The sequence below is a fragment of the Misgurnus anguillicaudatus genome, chromosome 10 (assembly GCF_027580225.2).
Source record: "Misgurnus anguillicaudatus chromosome 10, ASM2758022v2, whole genome shotgun sequence".
NCBI classification, from domain to species: Eukaryota; Metazoa; Chordata; class Actinopteri; order Cypriniformes; family Cobitidae; genus Misgurnus; species Misgurnus anguillicaudatus.
In genome coordinates this window covers 9,665,993-9,679,183 of record NC_073346.2, presented here as the reverse complement: position 1 = coordinate 9,679,183, position 13,191 = coordinate 9,665,993, and the positions used below count along the sequence as shown (strand labels likewise).

Genomic DNA, 13,191 nt, shown 5'->3' with positions numbered 1-13,191 from the left:
GTTTGCAGCTTTTGTACGCAAACCGAATCTATATACGAGTAAAACTGCGCCGACCACCGAATATTAAGGAAATTATTAACTTAAGGATTTATAAGGAAAACCTGTTTAATGTTGCGGTCAGCCAGTGTTGGTGGCCAATCGAATCAAAGAACGCGGGTGTTACTGGCCAATCATATCAAAGAAGGCGGGAGTTACGGTTTACAGAAGCTGAGGTAAATTCCCTTGTGAAAGAGTGCAACACACAATGTAAGTAGCTAACGTTAAACATTTTAATAATTGACTCTTTTTGTCAGAAATCTTAAATAACATACAGTGTTATCTCGCGATGGAAACTGTTTTGAATTTAGAGTTTATTGACGCGGTTAATGTAATGTACTTTGTAAGTTAACTTAATTGTCCAGACCAGATTCGACGTGACGTCGCAAGATATAAGAAAATGTATATTTTCCGTGTTATTTAGAGTTTTTGTCCTCAACGACAATACATTACAATTGATGCTACGTTTTGAGTGTTGCGCGTCGCGTATGGAGGTATCAGTGTGACGAGACATAAAACAATAACAGAGCCATGCCACAATGTCCACATCAGAAACGAGGCGACGTGCAACATTTAATACGTTTGTAAAGGTGTTGACGAACCAATGGAAGTTGTGGCACTCCGCGGTCATGTTTGCAACGCCGTCGTGCAGATATTTCTGTCATGCACGCGCGTGTTCTCTCTCTCTCTCTCTCTCTCTCTCTCTCTCTCTCTCTCTCTCTCTCTCTCTCTCTCACAAACGCACAGTGTTTGTTTACAAACTTTTACCTCAACTTTTTTATAAAGCGTCAAGAGAGTACAGTTAGAATGACAATTCTACTTATGTCATTTAAACCAATTCTATTTATTATGAAGAGTCTAGTTCATTTATTTTCATATAACTATGAATTAACTATTAGCCATGTATTAATCCTTAAGAAGATTTGTTGTGGGACCTCTGTAATTCTGAAACGCTTCATAGTATATGGCCCTGATCAAATGCATCAGATTTTAGACTTGCATAAAATAACCATTTAAATAATCTTATTGTTGTTTTTTGTTACAGAAAAATGACTAATTTCCCAGGATTCTGACAGTTTAATGAAGTGGACATGCAAGCTCTGCTCATATACAGGGAGTGCAGAATTATTAGGCAAGTTGTAATTTTGAGGATTACTTTTGTTATTGTACAACTTCAGTGCTCTTGGTCAATTCAAAATGTTAACAAACCCTCAAACCTGAGCATTTAAGTAGTAAAAGTGAAATTTTGGCTTTCTTAAAGGTGCCCTTCCTCTGGCGTTTTTATTGTTTTAGACTGTTGGCTGAGGTCTACTCATGACGTTTTCATGGTTTTTACATCCAAAAACATCAAAAGCAATAAGTAATAGGCTATTTTGTACCCTGATTTTGAGGCTGGTTAGAGAAATGATCCGTTTTAATGGGCGGGCTGCTTTGACGACTTGGAAGTAAACGCCCTTTGCTAAGATTGGACAACAGTTTTTCGTTCAAACTTACTTTCAATTTAATCTCATGTGTAATCGGTTTAATGTTAAGTGAGTGTCTTAAGACACAGTGTCTTTCTTACACACGCATATTTTATCATAAACCCTTTTGACACACAAAAACCTGTCTTTTATTGTAAACCCACGCACAAAAACACACACACAAACGTACACGTGTCTTTTATCATAAACCCTTTCGGTGTGCGTGTAGCAGCACACACACACACACACACACACACACACGTCTTTTACATAAACCCTTCGACGCGTGTGTAACGAATGCACAAACACACACATGTGTTTTTTATCACATTCAATGGCCGCAACTGATAGTAACACGTAGTACTAAAGTGTTTTACTCACTAGCTACGTTTACATGGACACATTTTGGCTTCATCGGATTAAAATCCTTCCGATTAATAAATCCTATCATAGCGTTTACATGAACACTTAATAATGTCATCGGATTGATGTGCGTGTTTATATGACACAAGATTTACATCAGATTTGATCATTTGACATGCGCACATTGCACAAATATAGTTTCAGGCTGTTTCAAGATTTGCTTTGTGCCTCACTGATTATAAAGCAGCAGCAAAAACACCCACTCACGTGTGCCCAAAAAGCGTATTTTACTTCACGCGGTGATGCAGGGACCGTTCGCGAGAGCGAGTCCAAACACACGCGTTTGTGGATCAGAGAATAAATCATGGACTGACCGGACAACGCTGTCTTGTATCACTTTATTGGGAATTGGACGGATAATAGGAACAAGATTAACAAGACAATCACTTCTTGTGACTTCCTTCAGCAAAACAAACTCGAGTTATTTGCGTCACATGTCATTACAGCAATTCTACGTCATTGCACGTGTGAATATGCTCCACACTCCCGTCCTGTAGGTGGCGGAAATGCACCTTTCAGTGCGTTTGCCAACCGCCATTAAAAAAAGAAAAGATGGCACATGTGCAGAGCCTCCCAGTTTCAGTTATCCATCCGATCAAGTGTATACATGTCATTTTGAGCGGATTACAAACGGTATAAACCACCCCTAACAAGCGGATTAGATTTTTAATCAGATTGGCACTTTTTAGTCCGATTGAGGTGTTTACATGGAGCATTTTTATTCAGATTGATCATTTAAACGGATTACAAATGTCCATGTAAACGCAGCTACTTATCGTAAACCCACGCACAAAAACACAAACACAAACGTGTCTTTTATCATAAACCCTTTTGATGTGCGTGTAGCAGCACACACACACACACACACACACACACACACACACACACACACACACGTCTTTTACATAAACCCTTCGACGCGTGTGTAACGAATGCACAAACACACACATGTGTTTTTTATCACATTCAATGGCCGCAACTGATAGTAACACGTAGTACTAAAGTGTTTTACTCACACAAACGTGTCTTTTATCATAAACCCTTTCAAAGAGTGTGCAGCATGAATTCGCGTCCCTCGGAAGAGAAAACACCGGCCACCACAGTGACACATAGTACTAAAGCGTTTTACTCACATAAGCTGCGCCACCAGTACGTCCGGATCCAATATTGATAGAGGAGCGTTGCTTTTTAATCGCAGTCTCTCTTCAAATCCAGCGTTCTTCTGAACATCCAAACATGTAGCAACTGCTATGATTCCCTCGTTTAATAGAAATGATGTCTCGACGAAAAACAATGGCCCGAAAACGGTACGGTTAACGTTTAGCCATCCTTGCAGTAACTTGTTATGAAAACTAACTCAAGTACACGTAATATGTGGGCGCGGTCTCAAGTTAAAGAGCTCATGAATATTAATGACCTCGATCAGTTCCACGTCACACTGATAAGCTTTTCAAACTGACCTGATTTCTACGCTTATTTCTTTTCAGTGGCTAGAGCTGACAGAGGAGGTGGAAGTTAATTTTCACATTCACGACACAACACAAACACATATGGACCTAACACATATCAAAAATACAAGTAAAAACGGTTTTATGCGGAAGGGCCTCTTTAAGAGAATATTTCTATGTACACCATTATTAGGCAACTATTAGTGTGCAGAATTATTAGGCAACTAAATGAAAAACAAAGATTTTACATCTCGCTTGTTTTTTTTCTACCTGTTAAAGATACAGTTTGTATTATTTTCGCCGATGGATGGCGCCAGATCAAACAACAACAATGATGTTGTTTACTGACGCTCTGAAGCAGCGTGGAATTATGGGATTTGTAGTCTTTAACTCAACCGCTGATGGCCATCAATCAGACGCGAACGAGAAATCACGTTGATGGATAAGGTAATCAAGTCTTATAAATGTTGCGTTTGATGACATAGTTTATTTCATTATGTAAGTTTATATGTGTGATGTTCAAAACTAAATTTTCAGTCATAGATATTAGGTTAATACAGCACAGAATTAAGTTTTCAACTTACAATCTACAATGATTTTTCATATAATGTATTGAGAGTACAAATCTTATTGTGAAGTGTCTTAAAATGACCATTTATATTGCTGTACAATACCTTTGATGTGCAGATCGTCCGCGGGAAGACGCGCTGATTACAATCGACACACTAATGTTGTGATCAATATAATAGCATACGTTTTTTGAAGGGTTACGAATCAAAACAACTCACCCATCGCGTAAAACACAAGCAGGATCAGAATCTCACAATAACTTTGATGTGCATATCGTCCGCGGGAAGACGCGCTGATTACACTAATGTTGTGATCAATATAATAGCATACGTTTTTTGAAATGTTACGAATCAAAACAACTCACCCATCGCGTAAAACTCTAGCAGGATCAGAATCTCGGTCTAGTTAAATGTTGTCGTGAAGCTCTCTCCATCCAAATAATGCAACAACAAAACGATCCTCTCTCGTTTTGTTTCAAACTCTTCTTGGGTCGTTTGGTTGGCCCGTACGCTAACAGGAGCTGACACAACCAGCGGCAGACGGTAAAGAGTTATCCATAAGTCCATAAGCAAGCGCATAGTTCCGCATTGTCCACGACACTGGCTGCGTCCGAAAACTCAAGGCAGTGAGGACTGTGAGGACTTGTTGCCTCGCTGCCTCATGAGGAAATGACTTCGGCCTCGGAGGCCTGAAGGCCGCTCAGAGAAAGGCTTTCCGACGCACTTCAAAGGCAGCGTGTTTGAAATATAAACAGAGAGCGCCTTTGTGATAACTAATCACATATTTGAAAACTACAATACTAATTTCTTGCTAGAAATGCAATTAAAATGTGTAAAATTTGAAAATATACGTTTATTTACACTAAATTTGTGCTCCAGTCGCTTCCTTGGCCGCCATTTTATTTTTTCGAGCTTGACCAGTGTTGTCATGTGGGTTACGTCAGTAAAGGCGGTGACAAAGGGTCACATGGATATTAACGTCATTGACAGGAGACTGCACTGCCCCGTGTCAATGTTTTGAATGGAAATTTTCCCACGATTTACAAGTAGTTGAAAACATTACAGATATTGATAGTAATCAGCTGGACAAAATATATAACACTGGCCTAGTGGTTTTTGGACATTTTACTGCAAATATCTTACAAATTGCACCTTTAAAGTGAGAATAATAAACATTAATTTTAAACAAACATTAAAAAAACAAAAACAAAAAATTAATAAAACAATAAAAAATATATAAACTCAGTGACCAATATAGCCACCCTTCTTTTCGATAACAATCACAAGCCTTCCATTCACGGATTCAGTCAGTTTCTTGATCTGAACCCACATTTTGTGCAGACGCAACCACAGCCTCCCAGACACTGTTCAGAGTGGTGTACTGTTTACCTTCATTATAAATGTCCTGCCCAAGAAGGGATCAAAAGGCCCCAACAGGGTCCAAGTCAGGCGAAGAAGGGGCCATGCCATTGGTTTTTCGTCTCTATGAGGCTGTTTACACTTGGCATTAACATGTGTTTTCGTCGATCGGATCACAAGTGGACGACGTTAATGCCAGGTGTAAATGGTGTTCAAAACGCTTTGAGCTCGTCCACTTTCGACCACTTTCAACCACATCCAGAGGTGGTCGAAACCACTTTCGATCGGATCGCTTTGGAGTTGCGGAACGCACATGTGGTTAAATGCGTTCGAACAGCCACACGCGACCGCCTTCTCTCCGCCCATTTATCTAATCTGAGGTATTAAACACAAGTTTTACGTCTTTTTTGACTTCTGGCGTGAACATTCGGTGAACAGCGCTATTTTAGCCTTTCATTGATAAAACTAAGCGGCTGATCTCCGTAGTTTCGTTTTGAAAGCGTGTGAAAGTTGCGCGATCCTATTTCATCAATTGCGCTGAAAATTCAAAGAAAGCTCTTACATACTCGTGTACAAAACACTGTGCAGCATGTTTACTTGCTAAACAAGCAGTGCACTCCGACATAATATTAGTTTGCGTACATATAAACTCATAATTACTCCCGCTCGGGTTTGAATGACAGCAGAGAGACTCGCCCACCGTCTCACAGACCACCCCCTCATAGTATTCAGCACAGAAGCGGTCGAAGGTGGACAAAAGAGACAGATTTAAATACCAGGTTAAGGGTGGGCGGTATGAGCAAAAATTCATATCAAGGTATTTTTCACTCTTCAGCCGGTATTACGGTATTACGGTATGTTGCCATATGAGATAAAACATTTTGGAGTCACACTGTAGTAAACCTTAGTTAAATTACGGACAAAATTTATATTTTTAACCTTATGTTACTAATAAGTGAGGGATTGGACATAGACATGACTTTTTATGTTTTCCCATTTTTTCCTTTCAAAGCGCCATTGTGTGGATGGGTGGTGGACACATCTTCTTATGCATATTGTCACTAATATGGGAAGTATGAAAATATGGAAATTAGTATGGTCATTTGCTGGTAGGCTATGTGCCTTATTACAATGTTTTACGCTACGTCCAACAACTTAAAAGCTGTGTGCTGTGTATATCTTGTGCCTGTTTGATTTATAAATATACAAAGAACAAGATTTTCTTTTTGTTGTTAATATGAACATCTGATGGGAGATGCCATCTCACTTTAAATTATTATTAATCCCTGAACGCATTAATGAATGCAGTTTATTAATACAAGTTAGTTATATTAATAAATGTATTTATTGCATTTAATTGCATTTAATTTAATTAACCAGCAGATTCACATTGCCAAAAACACTCCACTCATACGTTTTTATGCGTAAATATGCACTATGTATTGTTTAATAGCCTCTCTTATTAATAAATCTGCATTAAGAAAACGAAATTTACCATTAAAGGCTATTTTTAATGTGTTTGGTACGTTGCTTGCGTTATCCGCTAAAGCGCTCTGAAAGCGCTATTAATTTAACCGTAACTCCTCAACCATTTGCGCTATCAAAAAAAGGAATGGTTCCTAAAAGAAGATACTTTGCACTTTTTGGCAAATTATGGGTTATTACGGTAATTTCTTGCTTTCCGTCCTCGAGCGCGTGCAGGGCGCAGTAGAGAGAGCAGATCTGAGTAAAAAGGGAGTAACACCGTTAAACGACTTTGAAGCCGTGAGGTAAAAAAGCCTCCTAAATGTATAACACTGTTGATGCACTGTTAGTGTCTTGGAACTCGACAGCCCGACTGTTTAAGTTGATTTTAAATAAAGCAGTGTTGATTTTGTTCGCTTCTGGGTCCTGTTATGTTTCAGAACCTGGTAATGCTTAGGTAAGCCACGGGCTTGTTTCTCGCCAAACTCGCTGTATACAGATCACAACACCTGAAATATAGGCTTTGGCAGGAATTGCGTGCACTATTATGTGCATCCTCTTTAAAAAAATGATGATTAAAAATGGATTGAAGTGCGATCGGAGCTTTTCGTTTTGTGTTTCTGTGGACAGCGCATCTCGGGAACGGAGGTATGACTTTTAAGACTTGGGTAAACTCCCGCGGGGTCTTAAAAAACATTCATAAAGTTAAATTTAAGTCCTAGGATGACGATCTGGGCGTTTTAAGGCCATAGATATAACTTTCTGAAGGTTAGTTTTTTGTAACACCCCGCGGGAACTCTGATAAGTGCAAAAATAGAATTTAAAATATGTAACGCCGGTATCAACGGTTTTGCAAAATCCATATCATGGCGTGACACAATACCGGTAATTACTATCATACCGGTTTATTGCCCACCCCTATACCAGGTGTAAACGTAATGTGTCTCTCTCGTCCACTTATGATCCGATCAATGAAAACACATCTTAATACCAAGTGTAAACAGCCCCTAAGGCCTTTACTGGCCAGCCATGCAGTGGAGTACTTGTGATGTATGTGGTGGAGTGTTGTCTTGCAGGATAATCGGTCTTCTTGGGGGATGCAGGCTTTTTCCTGTGCCGCTGCTTGAAGAAAGTGTCTTCTACATTACAGGCAGGCAAGCACAGACAGGTATGATTAAAGATGAGCTAGTTGGACCTTTTTGGGTTGAAAATGGAAATAAAAAACAACTCTCAGACCTACTGCCAAGTTTTAGAAGACACTTTCTTCAAGCAGTGGTACAGGTAAAAATCTGCATCTTTCAAGAGGACTTTTTTGTGCGGGACAACGCTTCATCGCATGCATCAAAGTACTCCACTGCATGGCTGGCCAGTAAAGGCCTTAGAGATGAAAAACTAATGACATGGCCCCTTCTTCGCCTGACTTAAACCCTATTGAGACCTTTTGATCCCTTCTTAAGCAGGACATTTAAGCCCTTTTCACACAGAAATTCCGTAAAATACACGTAAAATGCAACCTGGATTTTAACGGAATAGTTAGAGTTTTGTTCGTTCACACTGCCAAGATTACACGGCATCTGATGGTCCCGGAAAGACACGTGACATGTTGAAAGTCCCGCCCTCTCTTCCACGCAGCGTCTGAAGTTTGCATATTATATATTATTTCTCTCTCCAGAAACAACTTGCGTGCATTTTTGTTTATGATAAGACTACAAAGGAGCGCGTGAATGCACAGTTCTATGCTGGTGAATGATCTCAGCTTCAGAGTGGATATTTGACAAGCTCCCTGATTTCTGCTTTGATACAGTTTTCAGACATTTCTCATCGTGATTGTTTATATGCATTTAAAACCCGCATTTTGAGGAGCTGAACAATATATCTCGTTGGGATGACATGCGGGTATTTTCGTTTATTATAGCTCAAATGAGCACGTGACGCGATATTCTTTTATGCTGCTGAATTTCAACGCAGTAAGTAACGAGCTAACTTACCTGATATCTGCTTCAGTCTAGTATGCTGACATTTCTCGTAGTGAATGTTGTAAATCCCTCATTTTAAAGAGTTGAACCAACTTCATGTTGCCATGACACGGAGACACGCGCGTCCTCACTACGGCACGTGCGTCATTGTTTATGCGTCTCATATATCATTTCCTGATAACTGCTTCAATCTAGTTAGCAACATTTATCGTGGTGAATTTTTATATGCATGTTATCTCTCGTTGTAAGGAGCTGAACCATAACTTGTGTTGTGATGATGACGCGCGCGTCCTCACTTCGACACGCCCTTTACGGCATTCTTGTTCACACAGAGGGTTACCCGTGTATCTTACTAGGTCCTCTTTCCGGCAACGATCCCAGAAGATTAACGGAACGAGTTTTTGTTCACACAGACGCTTGTCTGGCAATTTTACGGGTATTTTCTGGGACCAGAGGTCTGTGTGAATGAGGTTTTACAGTGAAGGTAAACCGTACACCTCTCCGAACAGTGTCTGGGAGGCTGTGGTTGTGGCTGCACAAAATGTGGGTTCAGACCAGATCAAGAAACTGACTGAATCCGTGAATGGAAGGCTTGTGATTGTTATCGAAAGGAAGGGTGGCTATATTGGTCACTGAGTTTATATATTTTTTTATTTTTTATTGGTTTATTATTATTATTTTTTGTAAATGTAGAGTTTGTTTTTTATTCTCACTTTAACAGGTGAAAAAAACAAGTGAGATGTTAAATCTTTGTTTTGCATTTAGTTGCCTAATAATTCTGCACACTAATAGTTGCCTAATAATAGTGTACATAGAAATATTCTCTTAAGAAAGCCAAAATTTCACTTTTACTACTTAAATGTTCAGGTAGAGGGTTTGTTAAAGGAACAGTATGTAGGATTGTGGCCAAAACTGGTACTGCAATCACAAAACCTGTGGCTAAAACTGGTACTGCAATCACACAACTGGTGGACAATACACAACATGACAACATAAACATCAGTTGAGGGCTTCAACTCCACTTTTGAAATGACAATATCCTGGCCGGACCACTGTTGTCAGTGATATAAGTATTTGAAATAAAAATGATTTCTTAATGTCTTGTGACATATCAGGGCCATTTTACGATTAATTGATACACATTTCTTACATACTGTTTGAATTGACCAAGAGCACTGTAGTTGTACAATAACAAAAGTAATCCTCAAAAATACAACTTGCCTAATAATTCTGCACTTCCTGTAGTTCATCAATCATGTTAGACATTACATTAATAATGAAACGACATATAAACTTTCTATAAGGTAATACTCCAACATTATGCAAATGCCCTTACAATACACTACAAATGGATAGAAAGTGTTTTCAAAAATTGTATTTACTCCATCTTGTAGCGATATGAGAAATGTAACCAATATTTAATAATTACAAACTAAATTGCAGTCAGTGATAGAATTCTTTAATGTTTTTCTGAATACATACTGGAACCTTACTGAATTTACTAATTTGTTATTTTTATCTTTGTAATTTCAGCCATCAGTTGAAATTGAAGACATCCTAAAAGGCACTCATACGGGCATTTTAATCGTGACGAGCCATGTGGAGACGTGCTTCCAAAGGAAATAATTGACATATCGCTCATTTTAGAAGAACGTCTGGTGGTTACTGAAATCTCGGATGGCCCCAAGGCATATGGACTGCTAATGGTTTTGCTTTACGCCGTTAACATTGACTACCCCAAACACATGAAGTACACCTTTGAGGCCCTACAAAAACTTCTAATGAACATTGGTGTAAGCCGCTGTTCTTCACGTGTTCATGGTCTTCGCAACAAGTTGCTATGCAAAAAGTCGCTTTTTTGAAGAACCTCTAAGCTCTTATGTGCTTTTAGCTAATTTTGTAATGTTTGTGTCAAGTTCTGGCATTTTGAAATCTTTTATTCTCTTTATGCACTTAAAAGACAAGTTCGGTATTTGACACTTGAAGCCATGTTTTCGGATTGTTTGTGATGGGGTAGAACTGTTTTGACTGAAATTTCGACATATGCGGCTGCCCCGAGAATTTTGGGGTGTTTGTTGTTTCACCTCCCACCCCTACAATGGCTGCATAGGTGCACTGGAACAATCCTTCCCAAAATGCATTAAACTTTTGTTTACAAAGATGTGAAACTCATCGAGTGGTCGGGGGTGTTCGCTGATGTGCTCACACAGAAATCGCTGCAAAAGATGCTTTCCAACACGTGTTTTAGCATTCGTTGTAAACTTGTGGACCTATTTTTCCAAACGCCTCACACTCGTATATTCTTCCGTTGAGAGCTTGAATAATAGACACTCCAGTTGGTGGCGATAATCCGCCTTTGCCAATTGCAAGAATACAAACAAAGTTCCCGGCGCGGAGTAATACCGTACCTCACAGCACATCTAATACAAGTCATTAACTACGATAAAACCTGTTGGAGTGCGTCTTTGCAGCGATTTTTGTGTGAGCATATCAGTAAACACCCCTGACCACTTGGTGAGTTTCATGTCTTTGTAAACGAAAGTTTAATGCATTTTAGGAAGGACTGTTCCTGTGCACCTGTGCGCCCGTTGTGGGGGTGTGAGGTGAAACAACACCCAAAAATTCTCGGGGCAGCCGCATATGTCCAAATTTCAGTCAAGGCCGTTCTATTTCATCATAAACAATCTGAAAACAGGGCTTTAAGTGTCAAATACTGAACTTGTCCTTTAATGTTCATCTTTACATCTTGTATTTACTGATATCACGGATGTCCCCAAGGTATATGGACTGCTAATATGTCTGCTTTACACTGTTAACATTGACTACCCCTTATGGAAGCAGCTGTTCTTTTTGTGTTTATTGTTTTCGCAACAATTTGCTATGTAAAAAGTAGCTTTTTTGGAGTACCTCTAGGCTGTTGTGTGCCTTTTTGCAAATTTTGTAATGTTTGTGTCAAGTTGTGACTTTAAAATATTTTATTCTCTTTACGCACTTCATACATTTTGAGTCAGTAAATACCAGACATGAATATGAACAATGTTAAATGTACCCAAGGAATTCGGACTCCTAATGGATGTAGTTTAATCTGTTTATTTTAAATAGTTGTAAACCTTTAAGGATTTACAAAAACTTCTAATGAAATTGGTGGAAGCAGCTTTTCAGTATTTATAGTCTTTGCAACAAGTTGCTTTTTGTGCAAATTCTCTGTGTCAAGTTGTGATATTTAAAGGTGCAGTGTGTACATTTTAGTGGCTTTCTAGTGGTGAGGTTACGAATTGCAACCAATGGCTCAGCCCACTGCTCACCCCTTGCTTTCGAAGCGCATAGAGAAGCTACAGTAGCCCCCACCAGAAAAACACGTCATCATAGGAGACAAAAATGTTTTTCTGTTAAGGGCTTCTGTAGAAACGTGGCACAAAATGGCAACTTCCATGTAAGGGGACCCTCGTGCATGTAGATAAAACATCTCATTCTATGGTAATAGAAAAATAATGATTAATTATAAAAAGGTCTTTATACACCCATACTAATGTAGTTTTGTATATTATATTGCATTTCTGTCAAGACATCCTTCTAAAAATTACACACTGCACCTTTAAAAAATGAATTTATGCACTTCATGATATTGAAACACTTTGTTTAATTCATATTAAATGGTACAATAAACTGGTTTTGGTATGTGTTGTAAACTGTTATTTCTAAAAGCTAATTTGCAGAAAACATCTTAATCAAGTTAACACAACACAAAAACGGTTATCGTAACTAGAAGTTGTAAGGCAGTGGGGTTAGAAATGTTTTTTTAGTTTAATCAACACAAATTGTTTAGTTAAGAAAACACACATTTTCATTTGTTACAACAACAAAACATTTGTTGTCTGGACTAGAAAATAATACTTCAGGCAACTTGGGAAAGTCCATCAAATTGACTTATTTTTAAAGGTTGACTCCACTTTGAGGGCAAGTTATTTCAACAAAAAAAATATTGTTAACAAAGAATTTTAAGGCAGCGGGGTAACAACGTTTTTTTAGTTAACTCAACAAATTGTTTTTACAGTGTAGTACAAACAAACACTGTGAAAAATCTTATGTGCCATAGTGAAAAAGGGTATGGTGTTTGTTTAAGTTTTAGTGATATTAGGAAGCATCCTTGTTAAATGACCCTTCATTTGTAAGGTCCTGTGGATGAAAGCGTCTTATAAATAAATAAATGTGAAGCACAACTAAAGATTCAACATTTTCTGGGGGTTTAGATCTTTAGTTATGAAGAAATCAAGAACTCTCTGCTTATTTATGGCAATGCAGGGTGCATTGCGTGCACTGAATGTCAGACACAGGGAAAGAAAGCTTGTATTATCTAGATTACTAAAGGTAGTAATAGATGTTAACAAATATCATTTCATCTAAAGTATAGAGAAACATTTTTTGCATTTAGCCTCCTGAACTCGCATTAAAT

At 38.6% G+C, this 13,191-nt stretch overlaps 1 long non-coding RNA gene across 1 annotated transcript; it reads left to right on the top strand.

Annotated features, from left to right (window-relative positions):
• Positions 1 to 10: 10 nt before the first annotated feature.
• LOC141367203 (uncharacterized) lies at positions 11 to 10,763 on the top strand. Its single transcript, XR_012371431.1, has 3 exons — positions 11 to 246; positions 1,082 to 3,817; positions 10,272 to 10,763. It is a non-coding gene; the product is annotated as an uncharacterized lncRNA (long non-coding RNA).
• Positions 10,764 to 13,191: the final 2,428 nt, after the last annotated feature.